We start from the raw sequence: 17,740 nt of genomic DNA, 5'->3' as shown, positions 1-17,740 counted from the left end.
AATCGTCTTAGATTGAAGAAAAAAGCCCAAAGAATCTTTCTTTAAAACAAGAAACAAAAAAAAAAAAAAACCAAAAAACCTACAGCGTGCACCAGAATGAATAAAAACAGGACAGTCTTTAAACTGCATCAATGGAAATCACATCTTGCATATACAAGACCTCTAGTGCTATTGTGAGGACTGGTTCTCAGTCTCACCCGTCCTGCCGTATCTGAGGGCCATAACACAACTTGTGAAATCGAAATAAATTAAAAGCAGATTATAAATTTATATCACTTTTATTGTCATTTCATTCATATTCATGTTATTCAAACTGAAAATCATTTTTAAAAATATAGATAAGATGTTTCTCCATTATAAAGGTATGCTTGTATTCTCATCCTGTGAAAAAGAAAGAAAAAAATAAAGAAAATTGATAATTATTACTGAAACTGTGTAGTTCCATTTTTTTAAATCTGTGATTTAACAGCCTTAGCAAAAGCTTTGATTAAGAAAGGTTCTGATATGCAACATCACATGGTCCCATCTATCAAATTCTACTACCATTACAAATCAGCTACATAAATAGATTCATCAGTACTCTTATCTTGTTGATAAATTAAATTATAAATATAGAAAAGGATATAATAAACTTTTAAAAATAATTAGAAAGTTAAATGGTAGACAAGATAAAGAGATATTTGCCTATTTCTTTTTAAATTTCTTATTCATAACCAAGGAAGCAGGTTTCTTTTGCTATATTCTTCTTGACTTCCCTATGTAAATGTTTCTTTCGAGTGTATAACAAGCTCACAGGGCATTTGTATAAAGAAACAGGAGCCAATACTATTAAAATGGAGATACCACTGCCAAAAATTACAAAGGGATAGAAATGCATTGGTTTTAACGTGTATTAGACGCTGTCATTAGAAAAAAGTTTTTTAAAATCTTTACAAACTACAGTAAGCTGCTTTTAAAATTAAGAAACGCTCGAAAGCAAAATATGGTCCTGTTCTCTCAATCACCGCTCTCTAGTCTCTGGATTATACTTGGTAGGTCAATAAAGCTGAGAGGTTTTATGAAGAATATAGAATAAAAACATTAATTCCATTAAAAAAAACATAGAAGGGTCCATAATGATATATGAGGAACTCTATAAGATACAGTAACAAATGAAAGCCATTTTGATAATCTTGAAGGATATGACTCAATGATGATGATGATGATGATAATAATAATAATAATAATGATACTTCTTCCTGAATATAAATTGTTTAATTCCCATGGTATAGGCAGGCCAATGCTTCCAGAACAATTAAAGGAATGCAGAGACTCATTCTTGTTGTAATGTTATTTAGATCTGAAAAAAAAAGATAAGCATGGCGTCCTAAACCATTTCCATGGTCCCATAAAAAGCAATATCATCTCACACAAAATCATAAAGTAAAATTCATATGGACCAACCAATGAATAAAAGTTATAATTATCTTATTTTATCAATTATTATCATTGGATTTATTTAACTTTATATTTATTACTATTAATTAAATGCCAATTTGAAATTAAGATAGCAATGTTTGAATGAATAACTGGATCTAACTCTACAAGTAAAATGTAAATGTGCAACTTATTCAGAGTTCATCAAGCACTTGTTACAGTCTGTTGCTTCATGTTACAGGAAAAACTCCAGTTCCATGAGCCTTATGACTCTAAAGGACCAATTATTTCAAAGTAAGATGAAATACCATTTATTGTTTAAAGAAAGTTATCAAGCACTATTTAAGGTCTGTTGCTTCATGTTACAGAAACAGGAATAACTCCAGTTCCACGAGCCTTATTACTCTAAAGAACCACTTATTTCAATGTAAGAAGAAATACCATTCAATGTTGAATATATAGACATGACCTATTTCTTAATGGTTTGCTTACATTCAATAAAAACATTAGAAAACATAATGGACCTGGAACTCAGATACCACTAGGTTGTTAAAACCGTTGGGTCAGGTCTAATTTTATCAGAGATTTATGATCATGAAGGCAAGATTACATAACCAATGTTGATTAGCTTGTAAAAAATGGGCTTTTATTTACCTTCTGGTGAACTCATTTGATCAGTATTTCCTGTATTTAACTTTTTGATCACATAAGAAAAGTCTAATAAACATTGAATATTTTTTAATGCCTCTAGATTTCACTTTAAAGTCAAATAAAATATCTGATCACAAATAAAATTTTTGATAATTCGATCAATAGAGAGAGCTTTTCAAAATTGTTGGCTTATCATTCCTCAGGCAAAATTTAGATAAGACATCATTTCACATATCATGGTGTTTCCTATGAATTACAAAATCCTAAAAAGCTTCTGTTTCATAAAAAAAAAGTATGAAATAAAATTAGGTAATCTAAAGTAATCAGAGAGGTTTAGTTTTCATTTCAATCCAAGGTAAATCCGTAAAGAGTTGTGGGACCAGGCCCCTCTTGATCATTACCCCCAAAATAGATTGAACTAACAGGGATGTGTATAAGTATAAAACTGTAACAAAACCCACGACCCCCCCCCCCCCCCCCCCCCACACAACACTCATACAAAAACTTAAACACAGTTTTTTTCATTTTCATTTCTCTTGAGCCAAGGGAAACTCGTTGCCCATTTTAGCTGCACAGATTCATTCAATCGCTCCCCCCCCCCCCCCCCTTTTTTTTTTTTTTTAAATCTTTTTTTTTTTTTTGAGCGAGTCTATTCTTTTCTCCTTTTTTGTTTGGCCTTGTTCCGTTTCTGAGCATGAATTTCTTAAAATTGTTTTTCTTTTTTTTTTTTAATAAAAAAATATTGTTTTTTTTTTTCCTCTATCGGTCTGGGAATAACCAATTTTCGTTATTGGCAGACCCTGTCTGGGAATAATCATAGCGACGACGAAAATATCAGACCGCACTCCCTGCATTTTACAATTGTATGTTTTCTTTCACACAGCTACCGACCAAATAAGGCGAAACGGCTTGGAAGATCCAAAACGTCATACATGTAGTTTGACACCTGCCAAATATCAAAGATGCGAGAAGGGGTTGAGTGGGACATTTTCTTTTCCCAGACATTCTCATTTTTTCACCCCTTCCTCCCTCTCTGCCATTCCTTATCCCATCGACTCTCAGCAAAAACAATAACAAAAAGTCTTATGTGGCAAAAAAGGCTACCAACTTAAATCCCTCAAACAACACAAGATATTGAAAATCGGTGGCAGAGACCCTTTGTCTTGTTCCTTTTCCAGATCCAGTCATGAATAGATAATGAGAGAATGAAGACTGTTTCGAAATCTATTATCAGGTCAGGAAAGAGCGAGAGTCAATAAAATATGACAAGCGGTGAAAGCTACGCGCCACGAAAGATGAGGATTTAAAAAAACAACTTTTGTTGAGATTTCAACTACTGAGGAGGGGGGTTCTGCTTTTTTTTTTTGTTACTTTCTGTTTTGTTTTTCGGTCAAGTTATGACTGACGCTGACACTGACACTGACACACGTTCTAGACTGTAAACGTTACCCATAAAATGTCATAAATTACGAAAAGTGTGTTCTCTCACAGAGCATTCGAATCACTCACTGAATGAGCATGAAGCAGACATGAGTGAAGGAAACGTAAACTCTGTAAGTGAGAATCGGCGAGTGAAGCTGTACTGTAACTGTAACTGTAATGACTGACAGCAGTCAAATTGCGAAGTGAAATGAAAACAAATAAAAAAAGCATTCTAAAATTATGCCGGTGAGACATCCAAAGTTAAATACCCGAACGCTATTATGGATTAACATTGAACTAAATCGTTTCCTGCTCTCAAACCAATCGATACAAATTACAAACTCAAAAAACTGAAATTGGCATTTTACCTTTGCATGAGTTGGACTGCCATTCTTTTCTGGTGATTAGGAACTTTAGCAGCCGGACAACGTTGCGCACAAAACAGGTCTCCCGTTTTTGTCGTTCAAATTGTAGATAATACACAGTCAGTTAAAACAAATACGTAAAAATAAAATAGTTATTTATTTAAATTCTTTGTATATGGCTAAATTATTCCAAAAACCAGATTTCAAATAGTTCTTGTTTTGTTCACACAAGCGCATTGATTTTGGAGAATGAGATTGACCGTGGTCTAAAAATAGACCGACAGTAATTTTTGATAAATTTTACGATTTGTTTAATAAAAAATCAATATTTAGATATTATTTGACGCGTGATCGAGTATTTATGAATATGTGTTTCTTTTGCCACATAACAGCCAAATTTTAAAGGTTATTTTTTTCTATAATTTACATTGGAACGTGAGCTGTCAAGACAGGAACATGTGGTCTGCCACGTGCTTCTAGACCGTGTTTACGTTTGGGGCACCTAACTTTACTGCTCTATATGTGACGTCAGATAATCAAACCTCATACTCATGCACTCACGAAAATTCGAAGAGAAATGTCATCTATGAATATTTTCAACGTCTTTTATTAAGAAATAACGAAATCAGAATCAATTGAGGGGTAGAATAAGATAAACTTCTTGCCTCTTGCGTTTTTGGAATTCGAATTTTGTTCCCCACCTGCTCTCGCGGGACCGTGTAGCGTTTGGCAACTCATCCAGAATGACATACAGCAAGAGTGTAAGGATCGTAGAATATAATCCTAACACGATACACTATGATGATAGCAGCATTTCATGACGTCACAACACACTCTTTGCTTTAGAAATGGGTAAGTTTTTATAATATGGCGCTTTGAAATGAGTTGTTTTAAGCTCTGGATGACGTAATGAATTCATTAGATCTAAAAATAAACTGCTTTAATAATTTCCACCAGTGTTCGAGCAGACATTATGAATCCTCACGCCAGTGGCCAGGGCTATAATAAATCTGCTATATAAATGAGAGTATAAGGTTGCTTTTGATCATCCGCGTATAGAAATAGATCCCCTCTCTTCTATGGTATTAAAGGCCAAATGTTTTAATCAAGACGAAATGTTAACGGCCAGGATATTAAATGTTAACCCAGTTTGATATTCCTACACAGTCATTAATTTTTTTTTTATCATTGAGACACAAGTACACACAAGCTCGCATACACACACATACACACACACACACACACACACACATATATATATATATATATATATATATATATATATATATATATATATATATATATATGTGTGTGTGTGTGTGTGTGTTTGTGTATCTAATTAAACTGACCTGAACTTAACTGCCAATAACGTCATAACAATGGGTCCCACTTGAAAAGAAAGTCAAAAGCAAGTAACATTCGACATAAAATGACTAAGTACCTCCAAGATTAATAATCATAGCCACGCAGAGAGGCAGGCTTGAAATGTGTCAAAATTCTGCTCAATGACGCAAGATGACTGCAATGTTCTAATGGGCCACTGAGTTACATGTACACATTCAATATTGATGATGCTCATGACAATTCATCACGAATATAAAATAAGATATTTGATACGTGTTGCCCAGACTAGCTAAAGATAACAGGAATCAGTTGGTGGGGAAGTTGCTTGGCTGGGCTTCAGTCACTGATGTTGCCAGACATTTTAAAGTCAGTAGACAAACAGTTTATGCAAATAGCAACAGAAAAACAGCTACTGAGTCGAGAGGAAAAGCGGAGGATAAATGTATCCGCCAACTTCATTTGCAGGATCGTTGTAGAACTACAGGTCAGAAAATCAACAATTTTCCTGACGGCGATCTAATTTTAAAAGAAGAATTGGTCCTGCATCTTTTAGAGTTTTGGAATTGTGAGGGGGCGAAGTGGCTGAGTGGTAAAGGCATTGCACTGTGACCTGGAAGCTCCCGGGTTCGAGCTTTGCTTCAGGTATTTTCGTTTTTTTTCCTTGGGCAAGATTATTAAACCCCAATTTGCTCATTTGGACAACATGGGTGATTCCTGTTGACATCGGAAATCTTATTTGATTAATTTATATTCCTTCTAGTATTAATGCCTAGGCGACAATATCTTACGATTTTCTTGGTGAAAAGGCATGATTTTATTTGGAATTGTGAACAGATGACCAGCACATCATAAAAAAATAACACGATAAACGCTAGACACGGGCTTATTTGGACCCAAAAGAATGTTTGGTGAACACATGAAATGTGGAACAAACAAAAATGTCATCTGATGAGTCAAAATTTGGAAACACCCCGATGGTGGGAAAAGAGTATTCGGGAGGAACTCAACGAGCGGCTTAGACTTCAATGAATGCTCATTATCTAGGCGTTCGTTGCACATTCATAAATGATAAAATTGTAAATGATTTCAAATAGAAAAGGCCCGAAACGATAATATATGAAAATTTAATCTCAATTCAAAGGTGTTTTTACCTTCTAGGTCAACTCCCAACAACGTTCAATGTGCATCATCAATCTTTGTTAAAAATAAATTCTCCAAGGAATAATTTTCTTAATGTCTATTCCAAATATACAACCCAGGCGTCAGCTGCAATGTAGCGTCACGGTGCGAGTTAGGGCGAATTGATTTTCTAAATATAAAGTCAAACAGCGCAGAACAATAAAATAAGACTTAAAATTGGACGAGCACATCAACAACATCACAAAAAAAGCACACAGGATCCTGGGTTTCCTCGGAAGAAATTTAAAGATGTAATCAACAAGCCTTAAATCATTAGCTTACAAGTCATTAGTTCGACCACACATTGAATACTCATGCATTGTTTAGGACCTACACACAAAATGCTTTGTCGATAAACTGGAGGCAATACATAGACGAGCCTCTCGTTTTGTTACGGGAAACTATGATAAAACATCAAATGTGAGCAGCATGATAGATCAGTATGATTAGAAATCTCTCCTAACTAGGAGGACGATAACACGCCTGACCATGATGTGTAAGATCAAGAACAACCTGGTGGTGATTTCAAATCCTGATCTCCAAACATTGACATGAATATATTGTAAACACGCCTAACAGGCAAGACGTGTCGTTGTGTGCTCTGGTGTATTTTAATTGTTTTGTGATTTCTACATATTGATACCTGGACATTTTTACTTCGTTGTACTCGTTAAAACAAACTGTTTCGTATTGTATAGTTTTTATCAATTCTTAAGAAAGGACTACTGTATAATTCTGTATTTTATCATGGAAACTGTAAGTTTTAAAAGATTTTTACACAGTCACTTAATGGCCGCCGCACTCTTACGAACATTGTTCACCTTATTTTTAGCCGTGATTTACCACCATCATTATTTTAATAATTGTGAACACTTTTATTCAACATCTGATTTTTACAACAGGCCTCGAGGCGGTAAACGTAAACAACGTCACATTCCAGCTGTGATTTTTAACTCAAGTGATCCTATTTTTTACAATAATATTAATAAGAACAGGCCTCGGGGAGGCAAACGGAAACAACATAACATCTCAATGGTAACAACTCGTCGTCCACCCCGCCCCCACACAAACCCCCGTCCACCACCAACACTTGTAACTGTACCGACCACAAACAGTTTCACAAACGACAACAATAACATTGTTATTGGTCTTCTGAATGCATAGTCCTGCCGTAACAAAACCGAAGAATTAAACGATTTATTAACGGAGAAGAACTTCGATATACTATTTATAGTAGAGACATGGCTCTCACAGTCTGGAGACGACCCAGTTGAAAAAGCTATGACACCCCCTGGGTACCAATTTAGATCGTATCCAAGGAAAGATCAGCGAGGGGGTGACATTGGCGTATTTTATAAAACAAAATTATGTAATATTGTGGAAATCATCGAAATGCGCTGCAAAACAATGGAGGCCATTGATCTTAGATTATCCCTCCAGAATACAAGATGCAACTTCAACTGCATCTACCGACCGCCAGCAAACAAGAAAAACAAGATAAAATTACCTGATGTTAGAAAGGAAATCAACGAGATGCTAACTTTGCAACACACGCGTCCTGGCCATTCAATTATACTCGGCGACTTTAATTTTCACTTCGACAACGTCACAGACACCGCTAAATTGCACGAGTCATTATCGGAGAACAACATGCGCCAGATCGTAACAACGCCAACCCACTCTGCTGGTCATATTTTAGATTGGGTAATTGTAGAAAATTCAGAGTTCCAAAAAACGAACGCCACCGTCGATTATCTCCCCTTTTCGGACCACTCCCTCATTTCTTTCAATCTTGACGTTTCAAAACCATGCCAAGAAACCACCACCACATCAACCAGAAACATTAAAGGCATTAATTTGGACAATTTCAGAGGCGATCTAGAAACAAAACTTACTAAAAATTCAATGATTTCTCCAGACCAGTGGAATAGTTGTCTCATCGAAACGCTTGACAAGCATGCGCCATTCCAAACAAGGACCGTCACCAACCGCAAGTATGCTCCGTGGTATACGTCGGACGTTAAAGAAGCTAAAACGAAGTGTCGGAGAGCAGAAAGACTGCTGAAAACATCAGACCTAACGATTCATCGTGAAATATTCAAGAACGCATTTCGTGCCTGGAAGACAACAATAAAAAAGGCAAAGACCACGTATTTTCTTTCAAAATTCGAAACTTCTTAATCTTGTAAACAATTATTTAACATCTGCAATGATCTACTTGGACGTGAAAGATGCACTTCATTACCATCGACAACCAATCAAAGAGACTTGCCAAACACATTTGTGTCCTTTTTAAAAGACAAAATCCATAACATTCGTTCAGAACTAGATCGGCATGAACCATTTATAGATACAAATAAATTCTGTGGTACCCCTTTAGACAAGTTCCAACCAGTTTCACCTAGTTTCATAAACGAGTTTATAAAAAGAGCCCCCATTAAATCCTGCGACCTTGATCCCCTACCAGCACAGCTTTTGGCCAGCTCCATCGTTACATTATTACCATCCATTACATCAATCATAAATACATCCATACTGACTGGCGAAGTTCCATCGTGCTTTAAAAGTGCCCTCGTCAAACCACTTCTGAAGAAACCATCACTGGACCACAATATATTAAACAATTATCGTCCTGTATCAAATTTACCTTTTTTGTCAAAACTTTTGGAGAAGGTAGTTCTTACACAATTAACATCTCATCTTAAGAACAACAGTTTGGAATAACCCTTTCAGTCAGCCTACAAACATCAACACAGTACTGAAACGGCGCTTCTTAAAATCTCTAATGACTTGTTATGTAATGCTGATGCTAACAATATCAATGTATTATGCCTTTTAGATCTTTCAGCTGCCTTTGACACCATTGACCATGACATTTTGTTAAGAAGACTAGAAAATACGTTCGGCATAAAAGGAATTGCCCTTAAATGGTTTACATCATATTTACAGGATCGATGGCAGACTGTCGTGGTGAATGGTGTTCAGTCAGAACAAGTTTTACTAAATTTTGGAGTGCCACAAGGCTCTGTTCTTGGCCCTGTCCTTTTTACTGTATATATGCAGCCCCTTTCTAGTGTGATATCCAGATTCAATCTGAGTTATCATTTTTATGCAGATGATACGCAAATATATGATTCAGCACCCCTTAGTAATTTACAGTTCTTAATACAACGAATTACGAGCTGTTTTAATGAGATTAAATCTTGGATGTACCACAATAAGTTAAAATTAAATGATAGTAAAACTGAGATTTTAATGTGTGGAAGGCCGAGTATCATTAAACAGGCAAATAAATCACCTATTACTCTCGGTAATAGCACAATAGAATTTTCAAATAAAGCAAAATACCTTGGCGTCATCATTGATAAAGATCTTTCCATGACAAGCCACGTGAATAACACCATACAATCTATGTACATAGAAATGAAAAAAATAAGCAAAATTCGTAATTTAATACCGAAGCATATAACAGAACTTTTAATTAATTCCCTGGTTTTATCTAAATTGGACTATTGTAACTCCCTTTGGGCGAATTTAGCTAAAGACAAAATTAGCAAACTTCAGGTTGCTCAAAATAACGCAGCCAGACTCATTGTACGCAATAACAAAAAATACCCGACAGCAACTCTTCTTCTCCGTGAGTTACATTGGCTTCCTGTTGGAAAAAAAGTTGCCTATATATAAGATTTGTACTGTTGTCCACAAATCCCTGAGCACGAACAGTCCCTCCTATATTAAAGACCTTCTAAACATATATGTCCCCAATAGAAACTTGAGGTCAAGCAATGACCAATCAATCCTTGTCAAACCTAAGCCATTGCGTAAAATAGGTGAACAGTCTTCTCAATTTTCGGCCCCCCATTTTTGGAACTCTCTCCCGTCACACGTGAGATGCTCGGATTCGTTGACAACGTTCAATCTCGCTTAAAGTTTTATCTTTTTACGTCATAATGTTGCAATATTATTTTCATATTTTGTTGTTGTTAAATTGAATTCGTATCACGTTTCCTTCACACTTGTCTCACTGTAATATGTTTTGTTTTATATCACTGTAAAGCGCTTAGAGCCTGTGACAACGGGGTAAAGCGCTATATAAATGCCATTTATTATTATTATTATTATTAACATCCAGGACTTCCCACGTGGACGGTTTCATTCCACTGACATCTACCCAAGACCTCATTTCCCCCAGTATCATCACAGACTGGAACCATTTACCGCGGGAAATTACATATGCACCCACTTTAGATTTATTTACAAAGATCCTAGATCACTGCTGAATGTTCAACTTAATGTTATTGTTCATGTCAGAATCTTTAGAGGAAGATTCAGATTCGCAGGGCAGAAAGGGGAATTGATCTACCCTCTGGGTTCGAAGCCAAAGACAGATTAGTGGGTCACGCTCCTTAGCACTGCACCACGATTACTTTATAGATAATAGATTTCGTAACAGTAAAAAATGCAGTTCTCACACTGATGCCCATATCAACAGACCTCATCTGGTATCCGTCACTTTTATGATGAAGCGAGTACCTGTTATCGGTATCAAAATAGCCCATGCTATTTTAAGACTTGATTCGATTTCTCGTATCTGGTGATAGAGTGGGTGTGTCTTATTTACGAAACCCGCCGAAACCCGCCGAAACCCTGCGAACCCGGCGAAACCCGCCGAAACCCGACGAAACCCGACGAAACCCGACGAATCCCGACAAAGTTATGGGAAGTAGGTGGCTGTGGGGAGTGAACCTAGAACTCAGGGAAGTGTACACCATTGGGGAGTGAACCTGGGACTGGGTTTCGGCGGGTTTCGTAAAAAAGAACCAGTGCTTTTTTACGAAACCCGCCGAAAACCGCCGAAACCCGGCGAAACCCGACAATATCCAGCAAAGTTATGGGAAGTAGACAACTGTGGGGAGTGAACCCGATACTCAGGGAAGTGTACACCAGTCGGGAGTGAACCTGAGACTAAGGTTATCGGCCGGTTTCGGCGGGTTTCGTAAAAAAGAATTAGTGCTTTATTACGAAACCCGCCGAAACCCGCCGAAACCCGACAATATCCGGCAAAGTTATGGGAGTTTGGCAACAGTGGGGGGTGATCCTGGGAGTCAGGGAATTGCACACCAGTGGGGAGTTAACCTGGGACTGTGTAAAAAGGATATCAGTGGGAAATAAACCTGGGACTAAAGGGAGATGGATACCATTGAAAGTTGAAGCCGGATATGGGAGTTGAGTACCAGAGGAGAATGAACCTGACACTATAGAAGGTGGGCGCCAGTGGGGAGTGAACCTGGGACTCAGGGAATTTCACACCAGTGGGGAGTTAACCTGGGACTCTGTAAAAAGGATATCAGTGGGAAATAAACCTGGGACTAAAGGGAGATGGATACCATCGAAAGTTGAAGCCGGATATGAGAGTTTGGTACCAGAGGAGAATGAACCTGACATTATAGGAGGTGGGCGCCAGTGAGGAGTGAACCTGGGACTATGTAAACAGGATATCAGTGGGAAATACACCTGGGACTAAAGGGAGGTGGATACCATTGGGAGTTGAAGCCGATTTGGGAGTTGGGTACCAGAGGAGAGAAAAACCTGACACTATAGGAGGTGGGCGCCAGTGGGGAGTGAACCTGGGACTATGTAAAAAGGATATCGGAAATAAACCTGGGACTAAAGGGAGATGAATACCATTGAAATTGAAGCCGGATATGAGAGTTTGGTACCAGAGGAGAATGAACCTGACACTATAGGAGGTGGGTGCCAGTGAGGAGTGAACCTGGGACTTTTTACATTGTCCCAGGTTCACTCCCCACAGGCGCCCACCCCCTATAGTGTCAGGTTCATTCTTCTCTGGTACCAAACTCTCATATCCGGCTTCAACCCCCAATGGTATCCATTTCCCTTTAGTCCCAGGTTTATTTCCTACTGATATCCTGTATACAGAGTCCTAGGTTCACTCCTCACTGGCGCCCACCTCCTATAGTGTCAGGTTTCTCTCTCCTCTGTTACCCAACTCCCAAATCCGGCTTCAACTCCCAATGGTATCCACCTCCCTTTAGTCCCAGGTTTATTTCCCACTGATATCCTGTTTACATAGTCCCAGGTTCACTCCCCACTGGCGCCCACCTCCTCTAGTGTCAGGTTCATTCTCCTCTGGTACCAAACTCTCATATCCGGCTTCAACTTTCAATGGTATCCATCTCCCTTTAGTCCCAGGTTTATTTCCCACTGATATCCTGTTTACAGAGTCCCAGGTTCACTCCCAAATGGCGCCCACCTCCTATAGTGTCAGGTTTCTCTCTCCTCTGGTACCCAACTCCCAAATCCGGCTTCAACTCCCAATAATTATGGTATCCACCTCCCTTTAGTCCCAGGTTTATTTCCCACTGATATCCTGTTTACATAGTCCCAGGTTCACTCCTCACTGGCGCCCACCTCCTATAGTGTCAGGTTCATTCTCCTCGCTCTGGTACCAAACTCTCATATCCGGCTTCAACTTTCAATGGTATCCATCTCCCTTTAGTCCCAGGTTTATTTCCCACTGATATCCTTTTGACATAGTCCCAGGTTCACTCCCCACTGGCGCCCACCTCCTCTAGTGTCAGGTTCATTCTCCTCTGGTACCAAACTCTCATATCCGGCTTCAACCCCCAATGGTATCCATTTCCCTTTAGTCCCAGGTTTATTTCCTACTGATATCCTGTTTACAGAGTCCTAGGTTCACTCCTCACTGGCGCCCACCTCCTATAGTGTCAGGTTTCTCTCTCCTCTGTTACCCAACTCCCAAATCCGGCTTCAACTCCCAATGGTATCCACCTCCCTTTAGTCCCAGGTTTATTTCCCACTGATATCCTGTTTACATAGTCCCAGGTTCACTCCCCACTGGCGCCCACCTCCTCTAGTGTCAGGTTCATTCTCCTCTGGTACCAAACTCCCATATCCGGCTTCAACTTTCAATGGTATCCATCTCCCTTTAGTCCCAGGTTTATTTCCCACTGATATCCTTTTGACATAGTCCCAGGTTCACTCCCCACTGGCGCCCACCTCCTCTAGTGTCAGGTTCATTCTCCTCTGGTACCAAACTCTCATATCCGGCTTCAACTTTCAATGGTATCCATCTCCCTTTAGTCCCAGGTTTATTTCCCACTGATATCCTGTTTACAGAGTCCCAGGTTCACTCCCAAATGGCGCCCACCTCCTATAGTGTCAGGTTCATTCTCCAGTGGTACCAAACTCTCATATCCGGCTTCAACTTTCAACGGTATCCATCTCCCTTTCGTCCCAGGTTTATTTCCTACTGCTATCCTTTTTACATTGTCCCAGGTTCACTCCCCACTGGCGCCCACCTCCTAAAGTGTCAGGTTCATTCTCCTCTGGTACTCAACTCCCATATCCGGCTTCAACTTTCAATGGTATTCATCTCCCTTTAGTCCCAGGTTTATTTCCCACTGATATCCTTATTACATAGTCCCAGGTTTACTCCCCACTGGCGCCCACCTCCTATAGTGTCAGGTTTCTCTCTCCTCTGGTACCCAACTCCCAAATCCGGCTTCAACTCCCAATGGTATCCACCTCCCTTTAGTCCCAGGTTTATTTCCCACTGATATCCTGTTTACATGGTCCCAGGTTCACTCCCAAATGGCGCCCACCTCCTATAGTGTCAGGTTCATTCTCCAGTGGTACCAAACTCTCATATCCGGCTTCAACTTTCAACGGTATCCATCTCCCTTTCGTCCCAGGTTTATTTCCTACTGCTATCCTTTTTACATTGTCCCAGGTTCACTCCCCACTGGCGCCCACCTCCTATAGTGTCAGGTTCATTCTCCTCTGGTACCAAACTCTGATATCCGGCTTCAACTTTCAATGGTATTCATCTCCCTTTAGTCCCAGGTTTATTTTCCACTGATATCCTGTTTACATAGTCCCAGGTTCACTCCCCACTGGCGGCCACCTCCTATAGTGTCAGGTTTCTCTCTCCTCTGGTACCCAACTCCCAAATCCGGCTTCAACTCCCAATAATTATGGTATCCACCTCCCTTTAGTCCCAGGTTTATTTCCCACTGATATCCTGTTTACATAGTCCCAGGTTCACTCCTCACTGGCGCCCACCTCCTATAGTGTCAGGTTCATTCTCCTCGCTCTGGTACCAAACTCTCATATCCGGCTTCAACTTTCAATGGTATCCATCTCCCTTTAGTCCCAGGTTTATTTCCCACTGATATCCTTTTGACATAGTCCCAGGTTCACTGCCCACTGGCGCCCACCTCCTATAGTGTCAGGTTTCTCTCTCCTCTGGTACCCAACTCCCAAATCCGGCTTCAACTCCCAATGGTATCCACCTCCCTTTAGTCCCAGGTTTATTTCCCACTGATATCCTGTTTACATAGTCCCAGGTTCACTCCTCACTGGCGCCCACCTCCTATAGTGTCAGGTTCATTCTCCTCTGGTACCTAACTCTCATATCCGGCTTCAACTTTCAATGGTATCCATCTCCCTTTAGTCCCAGGTTTATTTCCCACTGATATCCTTTTTACAGAGTCCCAGGTTAACTCCCCACTGGTGTGAAATTCCCCGAGTTCCAGGTTCACTCCCCACTGGCGCCCACCTTCTATAGTGTCAGGTTCATTCTCCTCTGGTACTCAACTCCCATATCCGGCTTCAACTTTCAATGGTATCCATCTCCCTTTAGTCCCAGGTTTATTTCCCACTGATATCCTTTTTACACAGTCCCAGGTTAACTCCCCACTGGTGTGCAATTCCCTGACTCCCAGGATCACCCCCCACTGTTGCCAAACTCCCATAACTTTGCCGGATATTGTCGGGTTTCTGCGGGTTTCGGCGGGTTTCGTAATAAAGCACTAATTCTTTTTTACGAAACCCGCCGAAACCGGCCGATAACCTTAGTCTCAGGTTCACTCCCGACTGGTGTACACTTCCCTGAGTATCGGGTTCACTCCCCACAGTTGTCTACTTCCCATAACTTTGCTGGATATTGTCGGGTTTCGCCGGGTTTCGGCGGGTTTCGGCGGGTTTCGGCGGGTTTCGTAAAAAAGCACTGGTTCTTTTTTACGAAACCCGCCGAAACCCAGTCCCAGGTTCACTCCCCAATGGTGTACACTTCCCTGAGTCCTAGGTTCACTCCCCACAGCCACCTACTTCCCATAACTTTGTCGGGATTCGTCGGGTTTCGTCGGGTTTCGGCGGGTTTCGGCGGGTTTCGGCGGGTTTCGCAGGGTTTCGCAGGGTTTCGGCGGGTTTCGTAAAAAAGACACACCGGTGATAGAGTGGCTTGGGGTGAAATCGATTATCACTAATTCTATTATTTCAATTTTGTGGTCGTTAAATTCCTCTTTTGATGAAACGCATAAGAAGGTTATGTGTTACAGTTCCGGGAAATAAAAGTTGCTGTGAATGAACTATGACCTCTCATCTATAGAAATGGTTTCTTCATAAACGAGACTAATGTTATTCTTCTTATTCTTCCTCTCCTCCTCCTACTTCTCTTTCTGCTTCGGATATTCTTGCTATGTGTCTCCACTATCATCATCATCATCATATCAACATCATCATCATTTTCATTATCACCAATAACTCACTTTTCATTCCTCTCCTCTACCTCCTCCTCCTCCTCCTCTTCTTCTTCTCCCATAGTGGGCAGGGAGGTACATGCTATGTCTTCTATCCCCCATACCCGTTTTCCAATTGTTTCCTGTCTTTGTCGTGGAATGAGATTACTTGGTTTTGTCCTGATCCTTGCCGGAGCTCCTTGGCTGGGAGGGAAACAGTCGAATGTATAGTTATAGTTTTGGGAGATGATTTTTTTTCTTTTCTTGTAAATCATCTCTCTGTTATGCATTGTATTATGTTTAGTTTACAAATTATATTATATGATTGGTAAACATTTGAGTGTATTCCTCTTAGTTGGGACCTGTGCTTGTGTCTGGATGAGACTTTTAGGTGATCTCAAACTAAGTACATTGGTGGTATGCTCTTGGAATCTACATCTGATCCCTATTTGTTCCCAGTTCCCCTATGTCTTACTTTTTCTTGGGTGCTTTAATTGTAATTCTATAACTTTTTACTATCCCATTTTCTTCCTTTTTACTGGCGCTGATATAACCTAAATGTGTTGCAAGCGCCGTAAAACCCTTAAAAACAAACAAACCTCTTCTTCTTCTTCTTCTTCTTCTTCTTCTTCTTCTTCTTCTTCTTCTTCTTCTTCTTCTTCTTCTTCTTCTTCTTCTTCTTCTTCTTCTTCTTCTTCTTCTTCTTTAAGCCAAGATAGTCAGTTCACATTGATATTACTTTCAATTAGCATTCAAAACCCGTTTAAATAGAACCTTTAAGGGCTAGAAATACGAAGTAAGCGCTTCGGACTCGAATCTACCCAAAATAAACTCTCTGTAAGCCCAAAGTTTTATGTTCTCATTGGTGTAAGGAAATATTCTAGACCAACACAAGCTGTTTTCAAGTAATGAATAGAAAAATAACGAATTTAACAGGTGTATTGGCAGTGTGTCTGACCTGTAATCGGTAGGTCTGAGGTTTAACCCCCAGTCGAGATAGGCTAATTGTTTGGTTTTATTTTTGATTGTTTTTTGTTGTTGTTTTGATTTGTTTTTTGAGGGGGGGGGGGGGGGGGGGGGGGGGGGGGGGGGGAGGGGGAGGGAGGAATGGTTGCCTGGCATCGTTTCATTCACACTTTTTTCATATCGTTATCTTTAAAGAATTATATAGAAACCAAATGCATCGTGCGCTTCAATACGATAATCTAGAGGTACCTAAATGAGTCAACACAATGTACAGTAAAATAAAGGGATTAAAATGGCTCTTATAAAAGATACAAAAGAAAGAAAACGACGTATCAGCCTTTGGTCTTCCTCAGGTAAACTAGAAAAGAAGACGTTTTATATCTAAATATAATTTTATTATATATATTACATTGCATTATAGTTAAAGCATTATAGGTAATACGTGTGTTTGTGTGTTTCTTTGATTTTGTATTTGTAAAGACATATGCAATTCTTTGATGCCCTGTATGATTTGAAAGAATAAATAATAGGCAGCAACATTGACTGAAGCATAAATAAATATCTCGTTTAAAATTATGGTAATTAATGTACACAGTGCTTTAGTCCCTTAAGCGACTATGTGGTCTGGTGGTATGACACTCGCTTTCGGATCGGATGGTACTGGATTCCAGCCTTGATCGGCGCATTATTGAGTCCTTGGAAAAGTCTCTTTACTCACATTCTCTCACCGTACTCAGGTGTAATTTGAATACCTGACCGTTAACAGCTTAGTCTCTGAAAAAATGGAAATACTGCCTTACCGGCGTCATGTCTTGCCCTACATGTCTATTATTT

The 17,740-nt window shown here is 39.6% G+C and overlaps 1 long non-coding RNA gene across 4 annotated transcripts; it reads right to left on the bottom strand.

Moving 5' to 3' along the window:
• Positions 1 to 259: 259 nt before the first annotated feature.
• On the bottom strand, positions 260 to 3,969 carry LOC144964513 (uncharacterized). 4 transcript variants are annotated; one of them, XR_013643864.1, is made up of 3 exons: positions 3,858 to 3,969; positions 1,233 to 1,339; positions 260 to 381 (listed from the first exon to the last, which is right to left on the bottom strand). It is a non-coding gene; the product is annotated as an uncharacterized LOC144964513 (long non-coding RNA). The 4 variants fall into 4 exon arrangements; XR_013643866.1 differs by lacking the exon at positions 3,858 to 3,969 and adding an exon at positions 3,577 to 3,648; XR_013643867.1 differs by lacking the exon at positions 3,858 to 3,969 and adding an exon at positions 3,000 to 3,140.
• Positions 3,970 to 17,740: the final 13,771 nt, after the last annotated feature.

Source organism: Berghia stephanieae, chromosome 2, assembly GCF_034508935.2.
Source record: "Berghia stephanieae isolate SIO BIC M18660-M18661 chromosome 2, UCSD_Bste_1.3, whole genome shotgun sequence".
Taxonomy (NCBI): Eukaryota; Metazoa; Mollusca; class Gastropoda; order Nudibranchia; family Aeolidiidae; genus Berghia; species Berghia stephanieae.
This window is presented reverse-complemented; position numbering and strand designations above follow the sequence as displayed.